General features: G+C 42.6%; 1 pseudogene; it reads left to right on the top strand.

Annotated features, from left to right (window-relative positions):
• Window positions 1–7,632: 7,632 nt before the first annotated feature.
• On the top strand, window positions 7,633–7,732 carry LOC127116421 (uncharacterized; annotated as a pseudogene).
• Window positions 7,733–25,762: the final 18,030 nt, after the last annotated feature.

Below are 25,762 nucleotides of genomic sequence, written 5' to 3'. Positions count from 1 at the left end.
ACTACAACTAAGGCTGCCTTCCACCTCTGGTTCTTGGACCTGGTGATCTCTGACGTAAGTCTAAGTTGTCGAACCTGCTGAACAACTCAGTAAACCGCTGGTCGGTTATGGCATTCCTAGCATCCTGTTGTTGTTGCATTTGACGCATCATTTGCATCATCTCGACATTCTGTGCCTGCATACCATCAATAGTATCCATGATGTCGTCGTTGGTTGCAGGCCTTCTTCGTCGACGACGTTGGGAGGATGGGCCAGTTGCATTACCGGAAGGATTCTGGGGTGTACCTGACCTTCTATGGGAAATTGTAACATGGTACTCAATTGGTTTTGGGTTAAGGAGTACTCGGTGTTAAACATACGGAAGGTTGCGGTACCGGTTAAAAATTTGTCTTCACCGGCGGGAGTGGTGTAGTCGTATGAACTTAAGAATTCTAAGGTTAGGGATGGGTAGGTGGGTTGATTATGAGTGCAAAGGAAGGTTAAGTCGGCTAGGCGGAGCATCCATTCGATACCTTGGAGTAATCCTAATTGTTGTAAACAAGTTAAATCGGGGTACCTGGTGGAAACGACGCCTCGCTGTTGGAAACGCTCGAATTGCTCCCTTTGATAATTTTCATCTTCGGATCGGAAGATGATATTTCCGAAATTCTGATTTCCTGCCATTGTGATGAATGAATTTTGAAGGAGTGATTTGGAAAGAAAAGAAATGTATTTGATATTAGAGAATGGTTTGTGGTGAATGAAGGAAGGTTTGGTGGGTATTTATAGGAAAAGAATTTGAAAGTTGGAAAGGAGGTGGTTGAAAAGTGAATGAATGTGGGTAAATGTGAATAAATGGGGAAGGTAAAAAGTTGAAGGGGTGTAACGTTCGTCTCCAACGGCTCCTTAACGTTCACCTAGTCTGAAGGGCGTTACGCTCGTTACAGGTGCATGACGGGCGTAACAGGTTCTTAGTGTGACGCCCGTGACAGAATGTGTGACGCTCGTCACACTGTCTGTTTGGCTAATGTTCAGCTAGCGTCCTTCAGGTAAGTTATTATATATTGTTATTTTTTTGTTTGTTTTCTACTGATTGATTTATTCTGCAATTTAATTTCTCCTGCATGCTTATTTTACTTTGTATAATAATAAGTCATAGGTAGCAACAGTAGAGAACATAATAGCTATTGCATAATAAAATTAAATAAATAGCTTCAATAAAATGATCATAATGTAATATTGGAAAGAAGAACAAAAGAAATGCGAAAAGGAAACAAATGCGAACATGAATTCAAATAACATTAATGAATAATCTAGCTTAAAACTAAATAACTAAGAAAAACAAATAAATACTATCCATCTGCACGATCTCTGGCCGGAGGAGCAAAAGAGTTAACACGATGTAGCAACTCGTGAAACTGATCTGTCATACTGCTCATGTACCCTAGAACTTCGTGTCTCATGTCAGTAAATTCTTCTCTGAGGGCGCCTTGTTCTGACATCAAAGCTTCAATGGCGGTGTCATAATCAGTTCCGGGCATATGATGCCGGAGGTTGGATACTGTTGATTCTTCGGTCTGAACAGGCTGAGGAGGAGGGTCAATATCATAATAGCCGGGTGGTGTCTGAGGGTCAGATTCAGCATAAGGGATCTGGTCATCATAAGTCTCATAGTCATCACAAATCTCATAGTCCTGGATGGATTCAGTGGATCTAGCAGGAGAGGGGGTTTCGTTCAGGTTGTAGAGCCAGTTACTGCGGTTATGAACACTAGTCCTAGGATCGGGCATGGTGAATAGGCAAAGAACTTGGTTATCAATAATAAGCTCAAACTCGTCAGACCCTAGGTTTGCTATAAACATAGTGTTGAAGAGGAAGGGTATACTCATAGTAGTAATGCCACAAAAAGGGCTTAGGTCAAGCATAGGCTGACGTAATCCAATAGCATTACCTATCATAGTTATCAAACCGCCTATTTGGATTGGTGCTCGCTCATCCTGGATAAGGTGGTCCAAATTAGCTAACATAAAAGTGGCACCGTTTACTGGACGGTTCTGGGAAGCACAAAATATGATGAAGAGTTCATCACGTGAAACTGAAGTACTATTTGGCTTCTTCCCAAATAAAGTGTGGGTCAGGATCTTATGGAAATAGCGAAAGATCGGGTTGTGTATGTTTCCAGAGAGAAACTCATGCTCCTCGGGCTCGTCATTTCCAGTCAACTTACCCCAAAAGTGTTCAAGTTCTCTATATTCAAAAAGTTCTTCCTGGCTTACTGTGAATGTGTCAAAGGAGGTAGGAAAACCCAAAAGGTTGGTAAAGTCTCTAATATTAAATTGGTACTCCATGTTGAACATTCTGAACTGGATAAAACCTCTGCTAATTCCTTTTCCATGGCTGGGTAGATAGATTAATGAGCTAAGGAATTCTAGTGTGAGTCTCCGGTAGGTGGTGAAATGTCTTAGGATAGGGGATGTCTCCCATCCTATCTGATTCAGCAAATACAGGACACTTTGTCTCAGTCCAAGGGCAGTCATAGCCCAATCATCAGCATATAAACTAGGTAGCATCTCTCTAATGGCTAGTTCTTCAAACTTTTGTTTCTGAGCCATTCCTCTGAATTTGATACCCATACGATCAATATGTCCCATCTGGTTAGTGTTAGCTAGAGAAAAGAAAACATGAGTTTTAGTCAGGATTTGGCCAAATGCCGAAAGAAGAAAAAGGTTATTATTAAATTAAAATGAATTAGGAATGAATACTAAACAGAAATTAAAAGAATAATTAAGGAAGAAATAGGAAGATAATAATAATAATATAAGGAAATAATAAAATAATTGTGGGTTGTCTCCCACTAAGCGCTTTGTTTAAATGTCGCAAGCTCGACAAAGAAACTGTTAAGTATAATCTATTAATCCTGGAGGCATTTCGTCTAAGTGTAGGATTTGCGAATCTCCATTGGTTTTCGCATAGTGATAGTGTTTTAGACGTTGCCCGTTTACGGTGAACGGTTCTGTGGATTTGCCTTTAATTTCTATCGCGCCACTGGGAAAGATGTTAGTGATATGAAAAGGACCTGACCATCTGGATCGTAGTTTTCCCGGGAATAACTTTAGTCTAGAGTTAAATAAAAAGACTGCGTCGCCTTGCTTGAAGATTTTCCTTGATATACGCTTGTCATGCCATTGTTTTGTTCTTTCTTTGTAGATTCTGGCATTTTCATAGGCGTCTCTTCTGAGTTCCTCTAATTCGTTTATGTCAAGGATTCTTTTTTCACCGGCGGCTTTATAGTTTAGATTCAGATTTCTAATAGCCCAATAGGCTTTATGTTCTAATTCTACCGGGAGGTGGCAGGATTTTCCATATATGAGCTTAAATGGGGTCGTCCCTATGGGGGTTTTATAAGCAGTTCGGTATGCCCACAAAGCTTCTGGTAATTTCAATGACCAATCTTTCCTTGAAGTGGCGACTGTTTTTTCTAGTATTTGCTTGATTTCTCTGTTAGATACTTCCACTTGTCCACTGGTCTGAGGGTGGTAAGGTGTCGCTATCCTATGTCTCACGCCATATTTAAACAATAATTTTTCGAGTACCTTGGATATAAAGTGCGATCCACCATCACTGACTACTATTCTTGGGATGCCAAATCTCGGAAATATTATATTCTTAAAGAGTCTAGTTACTACTCGGGTGTCATTTGTTGGAGAAGCTATAGCTTCGATCCATTTTGATATGTAGTCAACTGCCACGAGTATGTATTTGTTACCGAAAGAGGATGGAAAAGGTCCCATGAAGTCTATTCCCCACACGTCGAAGATCTCTACTTCCAAAATACCTTTTTGTGGCATCTCGTCACGTCTAGATATGTTTCCCGTGCGTTGACATCTGTCACATCCCTTAATAGCCGCATGTACGTCCTTCCATATAGTTGGCCAATAAAAGCCGGCTTGTAGGATTTTAGAGCAGGTCTTGGATGTACTTGTGTGTCCACCATAAGGAGCGGAGTGGCAGTGTTGGATTATATTTTCTACCTCTTCTTCGGGTATACATCGACGGAAAATACCATCGGGGCCCCTTTTGAAAAGTAAGGGATCATCCCAGTAATAGTGTTTTATATCGTAGAAGAATCGTTTCTTCTGCTGGTAGGATAAAGTAGGTGGAACTATTCCGGCAGCTAAATAATTGACGAGATCAGCGTACCATGGTGTGACAGATATAGCTAAGGTGGTTTCTACTTGTTTGTCGGAGTTGTTCTCTTCCAAAGTAGCTATAAGTTTATCGTACGAGAAATCATCGTTAATGGAGGTTCTTTCCGGTTCAAGGTTCTCAAGTCTAGAGAGGTGGTCTGCTACTACGTTTTCAGTTCCTTTCTTGTCTTTGATTTCTAAATCGAACTCTTGTAGTAACAAGATCCATCTTAGGAGTCTAGGTTTAGCATCCTTTTTTGTTAAAAGGTACTTGATAGCAGCGTGATCAGTGTAAACTATTATTTTGGCTCCGACCAAGTAAGAACGAAATTTATCTAGCGCAAATACAACTGCTAGGAGTTCTTTCTCGGTAGTGGCGTAATTCATTTGCGCTTCATCTAGGGTTCTACTTGCGTAATATATAACGTGAAGCTTTTTATCCTTTCGTTGTCCTAAAACAGCACCTACAGCATAATCGCTGGCATCACACATTATTTCGAATGGTTCATTCCAGTCGGGTGTCTGCATTATGGGTGCGGAGATCAGTGCTTGCTTAAGCACTTGAAATTCTTTTAAACAGTTATCGTCGAATATGAAATCAGCATCTTTCATCAATAGTCCGGTTAAAGGTTTAGTTATCTTAGAGAAGTCTTTGATGAATCGTCGGTAGAAACCGGCGTGTCCTAAGAAGCTTCGTACTTCTCTCACGGTTCTTGGGGGTTGAAGGTTTTCGATTACCTCTATTTTGGCTTTGTCTACTTCAATTCCTCTGTTCGAGATGATGTGTCCTAAAACAATTCCTTCTTGTACCATAAAATGGCACTTCTCCCAGTTAAGTACTAAGTTTACTTTCACACATCACTCAAGAACTCTTTCTAGGTTTTCAAGGCATTCTTCAAAACTTTGTCCGTATACGGAAAAGTCATCCATAAATACTTCCATGATGTTTTCGAGAAAGTCGGCGAAAATTGCCATCATGCATCTTTGAAAGGTTGCAGGAGCATTACACAGGCCAAACGGCATTCGCCTATAAGCGAAGGTACCAAAAGGGCACGTGAACGTTGTCTTTTCTTGGTCATCAGGGTGAATTGGTATTTGAAAGAAGCCTGAATAACCGTCTAGATAACAGAAATGCGAATGTTTTGCTAATCGTTCTAACATCTGGTCAATGAATGGTAAAGGGAAATGATCTTTTCGGGTTGCTTTGTTTAGTTTCCTATAGTCAATGCATATTCTCCATCCCGATTCGATTCGTTTAGTTATAGTTTCCCCTTTTTCGTTTTCAATAACGGTTATGCCTCCTTTCTTTGGTACTACGTGTACAGGACTAACCCATTTGCTATCAGATATAGGATATATAATACCTGCTTCTAATAACTTGGTTATTTCCTTCTTTACTACCTCACTCAGGATCGGATTTAGTCTCCTCTGGTGTTCCCTAGAGGTTTTACAGTCTTCTTCTAACATGATGCGGTGCATACAAATAGAAGGACTTATTCCTTTAAGATCGGTGATGTGGTAACCTAGTGCGGTTGGATACTTTCTTAAGATATGTAGGAGTTTTTCTGTTTCGAGTCTTCCTAGGTCTGCATTAACTATCACAGGTCGTTCAAGTTCTAAATCTAGGAATTCATATCTCAGATTTTTGGGAAGTGTTTTCAGGTCAAGGGTTTGTTTGTTAAGACATTGCGTGGGGTCCGGTGTTATTGCTAAACATTGGTTAGATTTGTCTTTTAAAAGATAGTCTGATGATTTGTCTTCTCCTAACTCTGCTTCTTTTATGCATTCATCGATGATATCCATGAAGTAACATGTATCTTCTATTGCAGGTGCTTTCAAGAATTGGGAAAGAATGAACTCAATTTTCTCTTCACCTACTTCGAAGGTGAGTCGTCCTCGTTTTACGTCTATGATTGCACCGGCAGTTGCTAAAAACGGTCTTCCCAGTATAATGGGTGTAATATCATCTTCTCTAATGTCCATAATTGTAAAATCAGTTGGAATATAGAATTGACCTATGCGTACGGGAACGTTTTCAAGAATTCCTACAGGATATTTGATGGAACGATCTGCTAGTTGCACAGACATTTTGGTTGGTCTTAATTCTCCCATTTCCAGTTTCTTACATAATGATAAAGGCATAACGCTAATTCCGGCTCCTAAATCGCATAAGGCTTTGTCGATGACAAATTTTCCTATGTGACAGGGTATAGAGAAACTACCCGGATCCTTGAGTTTAGGAGGCATGTTTTGGATTATAGCGCTACATTCGGCAGGGAGTGTAACGGTTTCGCTATCTTCAAGTTTCCTCTTATTAGAAAGAATTTCTTTTAAGAATTTAGCATAGGAGGGCATCTGCGTAATAGCTTCGGTGAACGGAATTGTAACGTTTAATTGTTTAAGGAGATCAACAAATTTTCTAAATTGGCCCGCATCTTTGGTTTTAACAAGCCTTTGAGGGTAAGGGATAGGTGGTTTGTAAGGTGGTGGAGGTACATAAGGTTCCTTCTTTTCTAGGGTTTCCTTATTACTCTCTTCCTTTTCCTTAGGTTCACTTTCCTCAGTTGATTTCTTAGGGTTTTGGTTTTCTATCCTTGGATCAGACGGTCCTTCCACTTCCGTTCCACTTCTTAATATAATTGCATGAGCGTGGCTTCTCGGATTAGGTTGGGGCTGTCCAGGGAATGTACCAGTTGGGGCAGCAGTAGGTGCTTGTTGTTGGGCTACTTGTGATATTTGTGTTTCCAGCATTTTGTTATGGGTAGCCAAGGCATCTACTTTGCTTGCTAGTTGTTTAAGTTGTTCGCCAGTGTGTACATTCTGGTTTAAGAAATCTTTATTGGTTTGTTGTTGGGAAGCTATAAAGTTTTCCATCATGATTTCCAAGTTAGATTTCCTAGGGGCGTTATTGTTAGGCATGGATGGGTTCGGTTTCTGATATCCCGGAGGTATAGCTGGGGCTTGATTTTGAGACTGTCCAGGTGCGTACAAAGCATTATTACTCTTATACGAAAAGTTTGGATGGTTCTTCCAATTTGAGTTATAGGTATTCGAGTAGGGGCTTCCTTGAGCATAGTTTACTTGCTCTGCTTGGATTCCTGTCAAGAGTTGACAATCCGTAGGAGTGTGACCTTGGATTCCACAGACCTCGCAATTCTGAGTTATAGCAACCACGGCGGCTGGAGGTGATACATTTAAACTTTCAATTTTCTGGACCAAAGCATCCACTTTTGCATTAACGTGATCAAGGTTACTTATCTCGTACATGCCAGTTTTCGTTTGAGGTTTTTCCACCATTGTTCGTTCGGTTCCCCACTGATAGTGGTTTTGGGCCATGCTTTCGATAAGCTGGTAGGCATCAGCATAAGGTTTGTTCATTAGTGCACCACCTGCAGCGGCGTCTATTGTTAACCTTGTGTTGTACAAGAGACCATTATAAAATGTGTGAATTACTAACCAGTCTTCCAAACCATGGTGTGGGCAAAGTCTCATCATGTCTTTGTATCTTTCCCATGCTTCGAAAAGAGACTCGTTGTCTTTCTGTTTAAATCCGTTTATCTGGGCTCTTAACATAGCTGTTTTGCTTGGCGGAAAATATCGAGCAAGAAAAACTTTCTTCAACTCGTTCCATGTGGTGACTGAGTTGGAAGGAAGAGATTGAAGCCATCTTCTAGCGCTATCTCTTAATGAGAAAGGAAAAAGACGAAGTCGAATTGCCTCTGAAGTGACACCATTAGCTTTAACAGTATCAGCGTATTGGACAAATACGGATAAATGAAGGTTTGGATCCTCGGTAGGATTTCCAGAGAATTGGTTCTGTTGCACAGCCTGCAACAGCGAAGGTTTAAGTTCGAAGTTGTTTGCTTCGATTGCGGGTGGAGCAATACTTGAATGCGGCTCATCTTGCGATGGAGCGGCGTAATCTCTAAGAGCACGAGCTGGTTCTGCCATCTCGGTTATCGAAGGAAAAAGGTTTTTGAAATCAGGAAGTTCTATAGGAGGGAGATTGTTTGCAGCACGATATTCCCGAATTCGTCGTAGGACTCGGAGATATAGTTCGATATCGTTGATTCGTAAATAGAGCGGTTCGCCTTGAGAGCGAGTGCGTGGCATACAAATCAACGAAAGAAAGAATAGAAGAAAAAGAAACCTTAGTCTCTACAGCGTAACGGAAGAGTTACGATATCGATTAAATAAAAGGCTCCGGCAACGGCGCCAAAAACTTGATCGCGACTTTACGAGTCGAATTTGGGGTACAAACTGCAAGTGCACAGTTCTATCGCGTAGTTTTAAAAGATATCGATCCCACAGGGACTTATGAATCGATATACCGTTATCTAAGGTCACTTCGTAAAGCTAAGGTGAACAATGTTTGATTGTTTGGGGGAAAGCTAAAAACTAAACTAAGATCTAGATTAAATATTAATAAAGCAGATATCGGTATGTAGTTCGTCGTAATTAGGGAATCAATCCTTTGTCGGTCTCTTGGTTTTAAAATAAATCTTTTCAGTTGACTTTATTGATTAAAAGTTTTATCTCAAACTCTCGCTCTGTTGAATAAACCATGATTTTATGTTAATGTAGCTGTCACTTATAATTAAGTCAAAAACCATTTTTTGAAAGCAATACAGTCCATAGAAACTCTTTTCAAGAAAACACTGACCGTTTAAACACCCTTATCTCAAACTCTCGCTCTGTTGACTTAGGTTATATAATTAAATTCGAATGCTTAACTCTCGTCCTCACATTCAATCTTTAAAAATACTTTTTGGAAAGGATCGGAATTTAATTAACTCTAAAACTTGCTCTCGCCCTGATCTAGAATTAATGTCTAATTTACACTGTCCAGTTAAAACCTCAAACTCTCGCTCTATTGATTTTAACTTCTTTATGTCTTTTACTTTCGTAAAAACCTTTGTTATTAAACCTGTAAATTGAGGCCGTAAAAAGAGTGATTTTAATTCTAAACTTAATTTAACCGACTTAGTTTTGATTCCTTATTCCGCTTACTTTACATACCGATATCTAAGCGAATTAGCCAGACATGCTAAACAAACTAAAATACTTATCATACATAAACAGACTCATCCCAGGCAGATAATATAAATAAATAATAAAACAAAGAATTAAATAATAATTAAAGAACCTGAATGAGTTAAACAATAGTCTTGAACACTCCACCACAAGCCGGTAGGATTTGTTCTTGGATTCTTCAATTAAACAACAAAACAAAACGAAGGAAATAAAAACTGGATTCTAACGTAAGGTTAGATCCGGTAAAAAGGTGCACAATAGTTTCCGGTGTAGAAACTATTGCACGAAAAGAATTAACTAAATGCTAAAAAGGAAAAAGGAAAATAAAAATTGCAAGAGAGATAATGTAGAACTCGTAAAAATAATAAAGAAACAATAATGTTAAGTTGCTGGAAAAGAAAATATGCAAAAGCGAAAACGGAAAAGGAAAAAATGTGGAAAAGCTTCGGAACCCTTTTTGGTTTTGCAAGTGGCTATTTATATATGTTTGAGTAACCACTTCCGCTGCCAAAAAGGTCTTCAACGTGCATAAAAGCATGGCGTGGATATAGGGCTCAACACTCCTCAACGTCTCCTCAACGTCTCTGAGGCGATCCTTGTGCCAAAAATGTAGGGGAATGGTGTGACGTTCGTCACAGGAGTGTGCAAGGCGTGACGCTCGTCACAGCCTCTGTGACGTCCGTCACATGCACGGCACCTGCGTTTTGTGTTTTGGGCTGGGCTTTGACATTTGGTTCATTTTCTTTCCTTTTTGCACTCCTTTTCTTCCATTTTTACTTGTGCTTCAAAAAAAGCCACCTGAGGCAAATAGGAAGAAAATACCGCGTAATATCTAATAAAATGAAGTGAACTGAAATAAATAATAATAAAATTTAATTGAATTAAGTCCTAAAATATGATATAATTTCGTGTTATCATCTGGACAATGCGAACATTTGTTCCTTCAATGATCTTGGCGAAGCCTTCGTCAAGCAATACAAATATAACGTGCATATGGCTCCCAATTGAGATCAGCTCAGAGCCATGTCCCAGAAGGACAAGGAAACGTTCAAGGAGTACGCCCAGAGGTGGCGAGAGTTGGCAGCTCAGATTACTCCTCCGCTAGAAGAGAAAGAAATGACCAAGATCTTTCTGAAGACCTTGAGCTCATTCTATTACGAGCAGATGATTGCTAGCGCTCCTTCTGACTTCATCGAGATGGTGAACATGGGGATGCGTCTAGAGGAAGGAGTCCGAGAAGGACGGCTAACCAAAGATGAAGGCTCTTCTGCTAAACGGTATGGGGCGTTTACAAAGAAGAAAGATGGAGAGGCACATGTTGTGCAATCCCATGTCAAATCCAGAAGACCCTCTGCAAAGAGAAAGCCTGCGCGTCCAGCCAACAATCAGCACCAGGTGGCTCATATAACACTTGTTTTCAGAGATAACTCACAATATCATCAGCACAATCAGCAACCATCTCAGCAATATCAGCAACATCATCGTCCTCAACAGCAGGCTTACCAGCCTCGCAATATAATCAAGCCAGTACGAGTTATGAGAGGAAGAAGATCACTTTTGATCCGATCCCGATGTCATATGCAGAACTGCATCCCTCTTTGATAGAGCGGAAATTAATTACTCCCAGAGACCCACCGGCTATACCTGTTAACCCTCAGTGGTGGTACAAGCCTGATCAGCATTGTGTGTATCATTCGGGTGCTCCTGACCACGACGTGGATAACTGCTTTCAGTTGAAGAATAAGGTTCAAGACCTTATGAGATCAGGTATTCTGAGCTTTGAGGACGTAGGTCCTAATGTTAAAAAGAACCCATTGCCCGAGCATGCGAAATCTATTAACATGGTACAGGGTTGCCCTGGCAAATACAAGGTCAAATATGTTAGCCATATTCGACAATCTCTTGTTGAGTTGCACCGTCTGCTGTGTCAGTACAGTCATCTGGAGCATGATCATGATAAGTGCCGAATTTGCTCTGTTAACAGATTGGGTTGTCGCCTAGTGCGTAAAGATCTTCAGGAATTGCTGGACGATGGGACCATCGAGATCCTTCAGAACCAGAATGTTGACGAAGATGAGCCAGAAGTCAACGTCATTTCACCAGTGTTTCGAGTGCCCGAACCTGTTATCATTAAATATGATGGTAGAAAGTAGAAGGTTTCTCCTTCCCTGATTATCAAGCCTGCCGGCCCTATGCCGTATTCTTCTGACAAAGCAATCCCATTCCGTTACAATGTTGTGGCTGTGGAAAATGGGAAAGAGGTGACTTTGCCATCCTCTGCTGTTGTGAATATTGCTGATGTGAGCGGATTGACCCGTAGCGGTCGCGTGTTTTCAGCGCCGAAGCCTCAGGTTAAGGCTGACTCTGTCGAGCGCCCGGTTGGGAATGCAGTGAATTCTCCGAACCCGACACTTGCTGCTAAACCCTCCTCCATACAAAAGACTCTTACTTCTATTGGCCCTAGTGGCAATTTGAATGAAGACTATGATGAGATGTTGAGGCTCATCAAGAAGAGTGAGTACAGTGTTGTAGACCAGCTTCTACAAACACCATCCAAGATCTCCGTGCTGTCATTACTTCTGAATTCAGAACCGCATAGAGAGGCTCTGCAGAAAGTCTTGGATGTAGCTTATGTCGATCATGACGTCACTATTGAACAGTTTGACAACATTGTTGCAAACATTACTGCTTATAACACTTTGAGTTTCTGTGACTCTGATCTCCCTGAGGAGGGAAGAGACCACAACCTGGCATTACACATCTCCATGAATTGTAAAGATGACGCCACGTCCAACGTGCTGGTGGACATTAGGTCATCCTTAAATGTATTGCCGAAATCCACTCTCTCTAGATTGTCATTTCAAGGGCCTCCCATGAGGCATAGTGGAGTTGTTGTGAAAGCTTTTGATGGGTCGCGTAAGACTGTGATTGGGGAAGTTGATCTCCCAATCAAAATTGGACCAAGTGATTTCCAGGTCACCTTTCAGGTTATGGATATCCACCCATCTTATAGCTGTCTCCTTGATAGACCATGGATTCACGAGGTTGGCGCCGTGACATCCACCCTACAACAGAAGCTGAAATTTGTCAAGAACAAGAAACTGGTTGTGGTAGGGGGAGAAAAGGCTCTCCTGGTCAGCCATTTGTCTTCCTTCTCATACATACTGAGGATAAAGTTGGAACTCCTTTCCAAGCTTTATCTATAGATGAGCCTGTTGAGAAGAGGACTCCTTCATTTGCTTCCTATCGAGATGTGAAATTGGCCATTGAATGTGGTGCAGTTGCTGGTCTAGGAAAAATGATCGAGCTTGAAGACAACAAGTCCCGGGCTGGCATTGGCTATTCTTCTGGGGTCTTCAACGAAAAAGGGTTGTTCAAGAGTGGAGGTTTTATCCACGCCGATCAGAGTGAGGAAGCTGCTGCTATTCTGGAAGAAGATGCAGAAGATACTGACAATTTTGTCATCCCTGGCGGGATCTGCAACAATTGGGTCGCTGTAGATGTTCCTACAGTCATTCATAAGTCAGAGTAATGATTCACTTTGTTTAAAAACCCTTCTCCCATGCCAAAAGGAGGAGTGATGACATTGTTGACAACATTTATACAATGATATTTCATTCAATAAATTCATGCTAAATATTTGTCTTTCCAATTGTTTTCCCTTTTCGCTTTTTGCATGAAAATGGTGATCACAAAAAACCCTAAAAACAAGAATAAAAGCAATCTTTTCATCTGCATAATGATTGCCTTGTTTGATTTCTAAAAAGCTTTTATATCCAAAATCATTATGCAGGTTGATTCTAAAACCCATTGAACATAATGATCCAACGCCATCTCCCAATTTTGAATGCCCTGTATTCGAGGCAGAGGAAGATGATGTTGAAGGGATTCCTGACGAGATTACCCGTCTCCTTGAGCACGAAAAGAAGATCATTCAGCCACATCTCGAGAATCTGGAAACAGTCAACTTGGGATCTGAATATTGTGTTTTGAGAAGTGAAGATTGGGGCACTCCTTGAAGAGTCTGTCAAGAAGGGGTTGATCAGTTTGCTACGAGAATATGTTGACATCTTCGCTTGGTTATACGAAGACATGCCGGGTCTATATACAGATATTGTGCAACATTTCCTGCCTTTGAAGCTTGAGTGTGTGCCTGTGAAGCAGAAGCTCATAAGAACTCATCCTGACATGGCAGTGAAGATCAAAGAAGAAGTTCGGAAGCAAATTGATGCGGGGTTTCTGGTGACTTCTACATATCCTCTATGGGTGGCCAATATTGAGCCTGTGCCCAAGAAAGACGGAAAAGTCTGAATGTGTGTGGACCATCGAGATTTGAATAAAGCTAGTCCGAAAGATGATTTCCCTCTGCCACATATTGATACGTTGGTAGACAATACAACTAAATTCAAAGTCTTCTCATTTATGGACGGATTTTCCGGATATAATCAAATCAAGATGCCACCCGAGGATATGGAGAAGACAACATTCATCACACCTTGGGGAACATTCTGTTATCGAGTGATGCCCTTCGGTTTGAAGAACGCCGGAGCCACATATCAACGAGATATGACTACCTTGTTTCATGATATGATGCACAACGAGATTGAGGTCTATGTTGACGATATGATTGCTAAGTCTAAAACGGAAGTTGAACATGTAGAACACTTGGTGAAGCTTTTTCAGCGTCTGAGGAAGTTCAGGCTTCATCTGAATCCAAACAAGTGTACATTTGGAGTCCGTTCCGGAAAGTTATTGGGCTTTGTTGTTAGCGAAAGAGGTATTGAGGTTGATCCTGCAAAGGTCAGAGCAATACAAGAGATGCTTGCGCCCAAAACTGAAAAGCAAGTCCGAGGTTTTCTTGGCCGCTTGAATTATATTTCCAGATTCATATCCCACATGACTGCTACATGCGCGCCGATATTCAAGCTCCTCCGGAAAGATTAGTCTCATGATTGGACCGAGGATTGCCAGAAAGCTTTTGACAGTATCAAAGAGTATCTGTCTGAACCTCCGATCATGTCTCTGCCTGTAGAAGGAAGACCTCTGATCATGTATCTGACAGTTCTTGAAGACTCCATGGGTTGTGTCCTTGGTCAGCAAGACGAGTTTGGAAAGAAAGAATCTGCTATCTACTACCTGAGTAAGAAGTTCACTGATTGTGAGTCTCGATACTCAATGCTCGAGAAGACATGTTGTGCTTTGGCTTGGGCTGCTAAGCGTCTACGCCAGTATATGATAAATCATACAACTTGGTTAATATCTAGAATGGACCCAATCAAGTACATCTTCGAGAAACCTGCTTTAACCGGGAGGATTGCCCGTTGGCAGATGTTGTTATCTGAGTATGATATCGAGTATCGAGCTAAGAAAGCTATCAAAGGTAGTATCTTGGTTAACCACTTGGCACACCAGCCGATTGAAGATAATCAGTCAGTTCAGTACGACTTCCCAGACGAGGAGATCCTGTATTTGAAGATGAAAGATTGTGACGAGCCTACACTCGATGAAGGGCAAGAGCCTGGTTCCCGATGGAGTATGGTATTCGATGGCGCCGTAAATCAGTACGAAAATGGAATTGGGGAAGTAATCATTACTCCTCAGGGCACACATTTTCCTTTTACAGCAAGGCGAACTTTCAAATGCACGAATAATATGGATGAGTACGAAGCCTGTATTATGGGATTGGAAGAATGCATCGATCTAAGGATTGAGCATCTTGATGTGTACGGTGATTCGGCCCTCGTTGTCAATCAGATCAAGGGTGAATGGGAAATGAATCAGCGTGGTCTTATTCCATACAGAGATTATGCGAGGAGGATTTCAACGTTCTTTACTGAAGTTGACTTCCATCTGTAGCCACCTGAAAAATACAGTGTGCAAAAAAAGACAACCGGCGAAAGAAAATGACAGAAGAGTCGCCACCGTGCGTTATTTATCCCAAAGGAGGGAAAGGAAACGCTCGAAGTAAACCTGAAAAGAGGAAAGGAAAAGACAAGGTCTCGCAACCAAATCTTGGGTTCGAGAGTCGGTTATGCAAAGGGAAGGTATTAGCACCCCTACGCATCCGTAGTACTCTACGGGATCCACTTTTGTAGTTCTTTTCTAAAGGGTGTGAGTTTATCTTGTGCTGTTTACCAAAAAAAAAAGGGGTTAAATGAAAATGACTCGCGCGGATGTCGCATCCACTGCATACGTATCTCATCTGAATATGAGAATCAGAGTCTTCGTAGCTCGGCTGACCTATGGGTTGGGGGGATGTGTGCTCGCTAAGACATAGCGTCTTATGCCTACGTATCTCATCTGGAATGAGAATCAGAGCAAGCCGTAGTTCGGCTAACTACGGGGTTATGGAGTGGGTTTTGGACGAACGACGTTACTACGCAATCTACCGGATGCTCGACCTTTGGAGACTTACTCACCTGTAGTAGAAGGAGTAAACGTGCTGCTTTGGGTTTTAGGGTTTGGGATGCTCAAAGGCAAAAAGGCATTCCTTGACGAAGGAACCGCGCTACCTGCAGGGATACGAACACATACAAAACAAACATGTATAAAGTAAATGTGCCAACAAGGGGCTCATAAGTAAATAAACAAAAGAAAACAAATGCCTCCTATCGAGGTCTTCCAGCTAAGAAAGCGATAAAATGCGGAAAAGAGGTAAAAGTACCACACGGATGAAGATCCGAAGTAACATCAATTAAAGGAGTAAGAAACCCAGGGATCTCCCAAGCTAATGCCATCACAGAAAGGTGAGTCAGTACAGGTAATCGGAATGAACCTCCAGGGGGTATCCCACAAATAAAGTGGGAAAACCACGCAAACCATCTCTGCAAGAGTCCGTGAGCCCTCACAAAAACTCAACAAAAGGGTTAGTGAAACACGATAAGCATTTTTTTCATGGATAACAGTATGGTTTCAGAAACCTCAAACCTTGTGGCATACATTTCAGAAATCATGTGATTAAACATTCAAGGCATAGGTTTCACCCATTCATGCATAATTAAACCCGTGGGCAAAAACATAATGAAATCCATCCATCATACCTCATACATTCAGATGATCCAAATTAAGAGCAAAAAATTATGGGAATGAGGCAAACCTGATGGGAGAGACCGGTTGAAATCAAATGGCACGGCTGGGTTTGCAAACCAATGTCAGGGTTTGCTTGAGATGAAAGTGTGTGAGTCAGATTGAATTTTTCAGAGCTGCCTGGGGGTTGCTATGAGTTCTCTGTCAGGTTTCTCTCCAGGTTTTGTCAAGGGTTTTGTTTCAAGGAAACCTTAGAGTATTTTGCTTCTCTTCCTTTTTCTGTCTGATCTCCCTCTTTTATAACCTGATTTTCATGGCTTTGTGGGCTCAAATGAGAAAGGTCCAAGTCCAAGTTTTTTCTATTATATTTTATTTTTTTATTATTATTATTATTTATTTTTTTTAAATAAAGTTTCTTGGATCTAATTCTGATTGACATGATGAAATGCAATATGAAATGCTAAATGAATGCATGAATGAGGAGGGAAAATTTTGGGGTGTTACAGCTGCCCCTATTCAATCATCAGCTAACCCGGGTAGGATGAAAGCGAACAGCTTATCAGACAAACGGGGTGAGCTGTGATTGAATACCAAAGACAGACCGAAAATTTGCGCTCCGAGAACACCACAAAAACGCGGAAATACACCGCGCTGTTTATTTTTCTTCCGATCCTCTTGCTGGATCTGAATCAGTCTTCTGGCTTAATCTGGAGTTTCGATCCTCTAGCTGAACCTATACTCAATTTAGTCCTCTGGTTGGATATTAATTTTGATCCTCGGGCTGGATATGATTTTGATCTTCTGGCTAGATCTTCTTCGATCTTCTGGCTAGATCTCCTTCGTTTCGATTCTCTGGCTGAATCTATTTCCTTTGATTCTCTGGCTGAATCTACTTCGATCTTCTGGCTAGATCTGGATTGTTTTGATTTTCGATCTTCTGGCTAGATCTTCTTTGTTTCGATTCTTTGGCTGAATCTACTTCGATCTTCTGGCTAGATCTGGATTGTTTTGATGATAAATTCCCATCATTAGGATCCCGCATCTGAGGCATGCGCTGGTTGACCCTCATTTGAAATCTACACCCAACCTTCATATTAGATATGCAGCTTCGAGAATATTCCACTTTTGGGCTTCGTACATATTCTTCGGGCTAGAACATGTTGTAACGACTCCTCAATTAGACTTGGGCTTGCTGGCGAAATAAAGCTTGTAGGCGACTTCACTGGGGAATCTTCAAATTGAGCCTTAGGCTGGCTTACTGGAACACGATTCTCAGGATGAATCTTCAAAATGACCCTCAGGCTGGAACACTGGAACACGATTCTCAGGCTGAATCTTCGAAATGACCCTCAGGCTGGATCACTGGAACACGATTCTCAGGCTGAATCTTCAAAATGAACCTCAGGCCGGATTACTGCAAAACGATTCTCAGGCTGAATCTTCGAAATGACCCTCAGGATGGATCACTGGAAAACGATTCTCAGGCTGAATCTTCAAAATGACCCTCAGGCTGGATCACTCACGCTTGATCCTCTGGCTGGATCTCGTGACCTTGGTTGTAAAGTAATTCTTCAGTCTGCTTGGAAGAACCTGTTTATCGACTTATGTGTATGCTTGATATGATATGCATGCAAATGCAAATGTTATTCATGGTGTAAAAAGAAATCTGCTTGGGGAAGCAAACTCCGGTAGGGAACAAATCGCTGTATCAATCCTTGAATGCTCTGTGGGGAATGATCCGTCTGCCGGGACCAATGAGCCACCAAAAATAAATTGGCTGCTTGAAAAGTTGACCTTGCGGGGGGAGTATCAACTATGGAAACTTTGTTCGGCGAGGCTCTGTGAGGAGAGTCTGTGGGGAAAACACTTCCTGGGGAAATGTCGTAGGAAACGACCTTTGTTGGGGATATGAACTTGCTAATCGCCCTCAAGCTGGGGATTAACAAATCTGTTAAAAATAATCTGTTGGGGAATGAGATGAACACTGGGAACACCACCCTCTCATCTGTTGGTTATGCAACCACTCCGCTGTTGCTAGGAAGATACAGTCTGACACTGTCAACTCCGCTGGGGATATATAGTCTGGATACTGTCAACTCTGCTGGGGAACATGCTCTGCTGAGGAGAGACTTAGTCAACCGCTTAGGGATGAGGATTCATGACTTGGCATCCGGTTCCTGTGACCTGCAACCAAAAAAACACGTATGCCTCGGGGGAATTACTCGGTTTGAACTCACCATCCGGGATTAAGCACATTCAAAGCAATTTTAAATGTTTTCCTGTGCAAATCATCTGCAAAAGCCACCATTACGTTCATATGCAATATGTTTTATCAAAAATCCGAACATTTTTGCAAACAAACTGATAAATGAAAAATAAAGAGGCTCTTTAACTGAATTATTCGACTCTTACTGGGGAGAAAATTTGTGCCAGGAATAGGCGAGGGTATCAGGAAGCTGATCCCTGAAAAGAGGTGATCGCTATAAAAAGAGAACTATCCTAATGGCAATGGGGATACAGGGTCCCACCGAGTTTCGACTCTGCTATGGCTCGTATGTCCTCAAGACGCTCTGCTCATCTTGCTTTCTGAAGTGGATGATTAGTCGATCTTTAACCTTCGAAGATTGCCGGATTGAATGAAACGGTGATATAACACCGATGAACTCAGATCACAGTCATTCGCTCATTCCCTAACTTTTGCCTGGATCGCCCCCTTTTCGGGATTTCAATCCACCGGGACACCCATTTTTACCTGAGCCGCCCTTTTGGGTTTTCGACTCACCGGGTGTACTCTTTTTTTATATCCCTAATTTTTGCCCGAACCTCTTTATTCTTTTTTTTTGGTTCGTCAGGATGCCCTTTTTTTTGCCTGGACTATTCTTTTTATCGTCCAGCGGGTCTATTTTATGCGAAGTTTTTTTTTAACTGCGTCTGAGTTAATAGGGGACGGGAATCCTTCGCCACCCATGGTTGGTAGCATCAAAGCTCCGCCATAGAAAATCCTTTTAACCACGTACGGACCCTCACAGTTCGGTGTCCATTTGCCCCTGTGATCTGTGTTCGGAGGAAGAAATCTTTTGAGTACCAATTCACCGACTTGATACCCCCGAGGGCGCACTTTCTGACCAAATGCTTTCTTGATTCGTCTCTGACCGAGATACGTCAATTCTGGGTACGTAGTTCCAGCATAGCACCTTAATCATCGAAGACAAGGTAAACAAAGCATCAGCAAATTGGTTTTCTTCAAAAGAAAGTCAACAATCTTCTCGTGTAGTCTTTGTAAGGAGCCAGATGAGGCTGAGGTGTATACCATTTCCCGTTGGTTTGATTGATGACCAAAGCTGAATCCCCGTATACATCCAGGGTTTTAATTTGTATATTGACGGCTTCCTCAAGTCTTAGGATACAAGCTTCGTATTCGGCTTCATTGTTGGTGCAGGGAAAAGTTATTCTGGCACCAAATGGCATATGAACCCCCTTCCGGTGTGATCAACACTACACCAACTCCGCGACCATTGACGTGGACCGCCCCATCAAACATCATAACCCATTTGGATTCAGGGTCAGGCCCCTCCTCCGGGAGTGGTTCCTCTCAATCTTTCGATTTGAGAAACATGATGTCCTCATCAGGAAAGTCAAACCTCATAGGTTGGTAATCATAAATCGGTTGCTCTGCAAGATAGTCTGACAAGACACTTCCCTTGATGGCTTTTTGTGAAGTGTATTGGATGTCATACTCTGTCAGTATCATTTGTCACCTAGTAACCTTTCCGGTAAGTGCTGGCTTTTCAAAAATATACTTGACTGGATCCATTTTTGATATCAATAGAGTCATGTGAGTCAACATATACTGTCTTAGTCAGCGAGCAGCCCATGCCAAAGCGCGGCAAGTTTTCTCGAGCAATGAGTATCTTTGTTCACAGTCGGTAAACTTTTGCTAAGGTAGTATATTGCATGCTCTTTTCGACCTGACTCGTCATGCTGACCAAGCACACAACCCATTGACCTTTCTAACACAGTCAAGTACATGATCAACGGTCTTTCCTCTCGGCCTGTAGACTTGCCCCGATCTTGATCTCTTTCTTGTCGTCTGCGGTACCGATGTTGACGGTCTCAATCACCTCCTGATAAGGTGTAATAGCTCGGTCCTCCTGTTTCAACAATCTGGCTAACCCTTCAGGCAATTCACAATCTTCCTCAACCCCTTCTTCGGCTTAATAGATAGGATTGTCGAAGTCATACTTGGCCATAGCAGTGTCGTTAGTAGTGAGATCCGGATGGTCCGCTCTGCATGATGGAGGATCATGCTTTACCTTAGAATGAGAGATTTTTTTGTGAAAAGAAAGAAAAAACGAAAAAAGAAACATTGCCATTTTTTTTTGTAAAAGTAAAAAAAACTGAAAGAAAGAGAACACAAAATTGTTTGCAAAAGCCGTCCTTTATTGATGATAAAAATAATTGCGAAATGTAACTAAATGGATGGCCCTACAAATGAGCCGTTACACCTTGGGCAAAGTGTAAGACTTTATTATGCATGTAATAAAGGAAAACAATAAAAATCACTCTTTCAGTAGAGTAACCCGGACGGTTTTTTCAGACGACCAATTGTCGAGCTTTTCTCCCGGGACACACGGGCGAATCCAGCTATCTAAGTCACAGTCGCCGTCAGCCTTGTCTTCATCTGCAGCATTGACGATGTGGGGAGAAACCAAACCCCCGCTGGAGAGAGTACCGGTTTCATTCTTCTGAGATCCCGGAGCATACCCCAATCCAAACTTGTCTTCTTTGATGATTGGCTCCACAAATTTTCCCCAGCCTTGGGCATTACCAGCTTTAACCACTTCGACAGCTTGCTTGTATGAAGAGATAGAAGTCCCGACCTTCTCAAACTCAGGTGAAAAGACAGCTTCGGGCGCGACCTCATTGATGTTTATGGCTTCGAAGCCCTGACACATCATCTCGTGCATCTCGCCGTCCATCTCTACATACTTAAATGTAGACAGGTGGCTAACAAAAATATCCTCTTCACCACAGACAGTGACGACCTGACCTTCTAGTTCATATTTGAGCTTCTGGTGGAGGGTAGAAGTAACAGCACCGGCAACATGAATCCAAGGCCGACCTAGCAGACAGCTGTAGGAAGGCTGGATATCCATCACATAAAAGGTGCTCTTGAACACCTGCGGTCCAATCTTAACTGGCAACTAAATTTCGCCAAAGACAGCTCTCTTAGAGCCATCAAAAGCCCTCACAACTAAGTTACTTGGCCTCAGGATGGTGTCATCGCAATCCAACTTCATTAAGGATTTCTTTGGAAGAACATTCAGAGAAGAGCATGTATCAACCAAAACATGGGAAAGCATCACCCATTTGCACTCCATTGTGATATGCAAGGCTTTGTTGTGATTCCTGCCCTCAGATGTCAGGTCATTATCGGTGAAACCTAGCCCCCGGCTAGCGTTTACATTGGAAACTACCGACTCCAGCTGGTTAACAGTTATCTCTGGTGGAACATAAGCCATATTCAGTACTTTCAACAAGGCTGCTCTGTGCGCCTCAGAGCACACCAATAGTGAGAGAATGGAGATCTTTGAGGGTGTCTGATTTAGCTGGTCGACTACCTTGTAGTCACTTTTCTTGATAATCCTCATAAACTCATCCACTTCCTTCTCGAATGCGGTCTTAGGAGGATCTTCCTCAGTAGTAACCTCTTCGGCGGCCATCTGTTTCCCTTTAGCCTTGGCAGCTGCCTCGGCTTCAGTATTCGCGCGTAATGTTGATGGTGCAAATAGGCGTCCACTGCGAGTGAAGCCACCAACCCCTCCAACATTGTCTACAGCGGAGCTACCAATGTCAATGTCTTATTCGTTAACTTTCTGCCCCTGGCAGTAGATATCAACCCCATAGTGCCACGGGATAGCACTGTCTTTCTCATACGGAACGGGTCCTGGTATTGTGATGGTGATCGGACCAACCAAAGTCGGTTGAGGGCTGTCAGAGTAAATTGCAACTGGTACTGAACTTTCGATGTTCACCGCTGCTGGTTCTGTACTTTCTGGGAAATATATTGTTGTCGGAGCTAGTCTCTCGGGAACATATATTTCTTCAGGAGTGAAATAAAACGTCACCGTCGATACATCATTCTTCACTGGACGGGCCCGATCGAACTGAAGACAACCTTCATCTATCAGTTGCTGAATACCCCTTCTCAAACTGTCACATCCGTTTTCGGCAGCTTGACAATTTCTGCATTCTTCCCCACAGCCCGGGAAAATCTGTCCTTTCAGAAGTCGATCTTTAACCACCGATAGCGAAGTCTTCACCTTAGTCACATCAGAAACCAAATTCAAAGTTTCCCCTCTATCAACAACATTAATCCTCTGCCCGCCGTGAGCCGGCATCGGGTTCTGGATAACATTAGGCATCGGAGCAAAATTGATAGCCTGGGCATCTCTCAAATCTTGTACCTTTAACTGGAGAGCCTTGCAATTATCTGTAGTATGGCCAGGTGTGTTGGAGTGAAAAGCACATCTGGCGTTGACATCATAACCTCTAGGCAAATTATTGGGATCGATTGGTGGGGCCAGAGTTCTCAACGTAACCAGATTCATGTCAATCAGCTTGGGAAGTAATACTGAATAAGGCATTGGGATTGGCTCGATGACCCGGTCCGTCTGCCTTGGACGTTGTTGATAGTGTCTCTGTTGACCCGGATTACCTCCTTGTTGTTGATTGTTGTACCTGGGTTGTTGTTGCGGATGATATTGCGGTTGAGGAATAGGTGTTGGAATAGTGACTGCGGCCACTTGATCTTGATAATAATTAGGGCGTCCTCTACCCCTGCCTCTGCCGGCATACACAACGCTTGCCTCGCCTTCTTTTCTTCGCTGACCGTTACCAGCAAACGGTCTCTTGGGACCTGATGAGTTGGAAGCACTATTGTCTTGAATTTGGCCCATCTTCAACAGACTCTCGATTCTTTCTCCAACAATTACTATCTCTGCAAAGCTGATTGACGGGCAAGTAGCCAATCTCTCAATATAATTGCCTTGAAGAGTGTTCATGAACATGTCCGCCATCTCCCTTTCAGACATAGGGGGTTGGACGGACGCATCAATCTGTCTCCAACGTTGAGCATACTCTCTAAAGGTTTCCTTGGCAGTCTGAGACATACCTTGCAACAAGGTCCGATTTGGAGCCATGTCCAAGTTGTATTGATATTGCTTGACAAAAGCCTCTGCCAAGTCTTTCCAGCTCTTGATGGTAGTACGAGACAAATGAGAATACCATTCACGAGAAGCTCCAGTTAGACTGTCTTCAAAATAGTACATCCACAGCTTTTCATCTTCCGTGTGAGCTCCCAACCTTCCCAGATAAGATTGGAGATGAGTGTGTGGGCAAGAAGCCCCGTTGTATTTCTCAAAAGTAGGGGGTTTGAACTTGTGAGGAATCCTTACTCCCTGAACCAGACCAAGATTTGTGACATCAAAGCCTAAGGAATTTTGAGACTCCAAAGATTTGAGCTTCTCAGCAAGCTCATCCATACGGCGAGTGGTCTCGAGGGCCTCGTCGTGCAAAGAAAATTGATCATACTGATAATCTTCAGTAACGGGGCGCCCGTTAATCCGAATTCCTTGATTCACATTGTACCTTCCGCCAATACCATTTCCAACATTCCCTGTGTTGCCAACATTACCCGGGTTTCAATCAGCATTTGTGTTACCTGCGTTACCAGTGTTCACAGGGTTATCAGCGTTCCCAGGGTTACCAGGGTTTCCCTCAGCATTTGGTATCTCCACCTCCGGATCGGGTCTCGGTTGCTCAACCAATTCCGTCAGCTTTTCCTGGCCTTCTGCCATACCAGTCATCAATGTCATGAACTGATCCATCCTTTCACGCATATCAGCCAGCTCTTTCTGTACTTGGTCCATCGCTAACTGTGGACGATTTTCCTTTGTCGGGTACCTGTGGACTCGCTTGGGACCAATAACTGCCACATACAGGGAACAAACATTAGACACTGCGGTGACACCTGCAAAACAGACAAGGGTTAATATGCATGGTATGCGATGCACTGCTTATTCAGTTTTAAGGCACCCCCGTTTTGAAAGGGAATACCCTGCAAATGAATAAGCATGAGATGTTGGATGCAAATATGCAGATGATGTTATGCAATGCAAAGGCATGTCAATCAGAATTGATGGATCCGCTTGAACATCTGTCAAGTTGCACTGCCTGGAGAGAAATTCACTTAGGAATATAATACAAGACCAAAACTCTGCTCCAGAAAACCGGGTTGGTTGGAGGTTAAGGTTTCCTGAATTTAGCCCGCCCCTCACTGGTAGGTTCTGAGAATAGAAGTTCGTCAGCTTCAGCCCTTCAGTCGTGAATAATACGTTTACCACTGAAGGTTTAGCATTATTACGGGATAAAAGACCTCCATTGACTCCCCTCAACAGGACATCCTAATAGCAAGTTCCCAGTCTCGGGATCCTCGGATTGAGCAACGAGAATGCGCCCACCAGAGCTAACATAATCACATCTCGGAGGAGAGGACTCGACTGAGTTCTCGGGAAATGGTCACCAGAGTCGACGATTTCTAGAGGAACGTCCTGCCGTTACGGAACAACCGTAAGACATAATATATCCGAAAGAAACCTCGTCTGGGTGTGGTTCTTCACGAACGACTTAACGTAGCAACACGCCACGCAAGCCTCATGATTATCCACTCTAAAACCTGTGTGTACACTCAAGCCTGGGTAATGGGCTTATCTCTCATAGAACACCCCATCCCAACAAACAAACAAACAGCTCCAACAGATACAACAGATGCATGCAAGCAGGTAAGCAAATAAAGGTACAAAAGCATGAACACCCAACAAACAAGAAATCACACAAGCTATGAGGGACTCGCTTAGGGAAGATGGACCAGCAAGAGGTCAACTTCTTAGTGTCCCTAGTAGAGTCTCCAGCTGTAGCAACCTGAAAAATACAGTGTGCAAAAAAAGACAACCGGCAAAAGAAAATGACAGAAGAGTCGCCACTGTGCGTTATTTATCCCAAAGAAGGGAAAGGAAACGCTCGAAGTAAACCTGAAAAGAGGAAAGGAAAAGACAAGGTCTCGCAACCAAATCTTGGGTTCGGGAGTCGGTTATGTGAAGGGAAGGTATTAGCACCCCTACGCATCCGTAGTACTCTACGGGATCCACTTTTGTAGTTCTTGTCTAAAGGGTGTGAGTTTATCTTGTGCTGTTTACCAAAAAAAAAACGGGTTAAATGAAAATGACTCGCGCGGATGTCGCATCCACTGCATACGTATCTCATCTGAATATGAGAATCAGAGTCTTCGTAGCTCGGCTGACCTATGGGTTGGGGGGATGTGTGCTCGCTAAGACATCGCGTCTTATGCCTACGTATCTCATCTGGAATGAGAATCAGAGCAAGCCGTAGTTCGGCTAACTACGGGGTTATGGAGTGGGTTTTGGACGAACGACGTTACTACGCAATCTACCGGATGCTCGACCTTTGGAGACTTA

Source organism: Lathyrus oleraceus, chromosome 1 (assembly GCF_024323335.1).
Source record: "Lathyrus oleraceus cultivar Zhongwan6 chromosome 1, CAAS_Psat_ZW6_1.0, whole genome shotgun sequence".
In the NCBI taxonomy this organism is placed as follows: Eukaryota; Viridiplantae; Streptophyta; class Magnoliopsida; order Fabales; family Fabaceae; genus Lathyrus; species Lathyrus oleraceus.
This window is presented reverse-complemented; position numbering and strand designations above follow the sequence as displayed.